This window comes from Seriola lalandi, unplaced genomic scaffold, assembly GCF_002814215.2.
Source record: "Seriola lalandi dorsalis isolate HSWRI2012SDOR001 ecotype SW California unplaced genomic scaffold, Sedor1 jcf7180002054861, whole genome shotgun sequence".
In the NCBI taxonomy this organism is placed as follows: domain Eukaryota; kingdom Metazoa; phylum Chordata; class Actinopteri; order Carangiformes; family Carangidae; genus Seriola; species Seriola lalandi.
Genome location: NW_019525414.1, coordinates 755,804 through 757,280, shown reverse-complemented (window position 1 = coordinate 757,280; position 1,477 = coordinate 755,804). Strand labels below are relative to the sequence as shown.

At 39.5% G+C, this 1,477-nt stretch overlaps 1 long non-coding RNA gene across 1 annotated transcript in view; it reads left to right on the top strand.

Annotated features, from left to right (window-relative positions):
• LOC147817887 (uncharacterized) overlaps window positions 1-1,477 on the top strand; it is a 165,011-nt gene that overhangs the window by 19,944 nt on the left and 143,590 nt on the right. The gene's annotated exons all lie outside the window — the stretch shown is intronic.

Here is a 1,477-nt window from a genome sequence, read left to right as displayed (position 1 = left end):
CACATAACTATCCTATCACATGATGTAGGAGTCATAATAACAAAAAAAATTTGAATGTGCCGGCTGCTTGGTGCGTGTACTTCACATTTCAATCCGTACAAAGGGCGTTACTGTCAGTTTCATTCATGTCGTAGAGACTTATCCTGACACTGACCTCAGTCACTGCAGGAGTCCCTCAAAAAGCCTTTTGAAGCTGTCACAACTGGCAAAAATAACCTCACACTGATGGTTTCAAACCCAAATTTGCCCCCACAAGCATAGCAAGACATGTATACACATGTACATGCCCTAACAGAAGTTGATCTGCAATAAAGCTATACCACTATAACCCCATATAGACGATAGCTTCTAAGATCAAACTTTTATGACCTACCTTACCTCTAATCTTTTTTAGACTCTTATTTTGAAAGTGTCTGTGCTTCTGTGTTTGGGAGTATAAATTGCATAAGCTTTTGTACAACAGAGTGAATAATTCCCTCTTACCATATTATGACTTTTATTTTGAAGGTTAATCCATTGGAGATGGTGTTTGTGTGTTTCTGTCAATATATGTGTGTGTGTATGTATGTGTGTGTGTGTGTTTGTTTGTGTGTGTTTGTGTGCAGTGGTAGAGCTGCCCAACAGAACCTCCAGTAAGTTCTTTTTACCTGGTTGAGACTCTTATTTTGAAGGTGAATATCAATAAAGTAAGATGGTGTTTGTGTGTGTCTATCAATATGCTGGTGTGTATTGTTGTGTGTGGCAGTAGAGCTGTCTACCATAGAGCCTCCAAAAAGCTTCTGTTGCCAGGTTGAGACACTTATACAGTTAATATCCACATGGTGGTGATGGAGTTTGTGTGTCTTTTAAACTAAACTAGGAGGCTCCAGGTAAAGATGATTTGCAGTTTTGCAAACAGGGCTGTTGAGCTGACTGTTGTGTATTTTTCATTGAATCACTAGCAGGGGACAAGAAGTCTTTCTGCTGAGAGAAAAGATACTCCTGGTCAACACAGGAACAAATACCCAAACACTGAGGTCACTCCCAGAGCAGGAATAGTCGGGTTAATGGACTCTGGTTCCAACAACATAGAGCATTTGCAGGAAAGAGGTTGGGAAAAACACACACACACACACACACACACACAGAGCCCTGCCAAATCAAACCTATTTTTATTTTAAATTTCTAAATAAAAAAATAAATAAATTTTAAAAATTAAATTAAAAAATTCAGCTCCCTACTGAACATCATCCTCCCAGTTGGTGAGTGCCAAACAAAATCAACTTTATGTATAAGCAGGTCACACCGTCTCTGCAGCCAAGGAAGGTGTAACAACACATAGAAAATACATTCATTTAGGAATTTCCTCATTAGGATCTGCAGGCTGAGATTCTCAACAGTAAACACAGACCTTCTCAGATCAAATCTCTACATCAGATGGCGCTGATCTCCAACGTTACCTCCCTGACGCTGTAGGATGGTTTCTTCATACCAGATC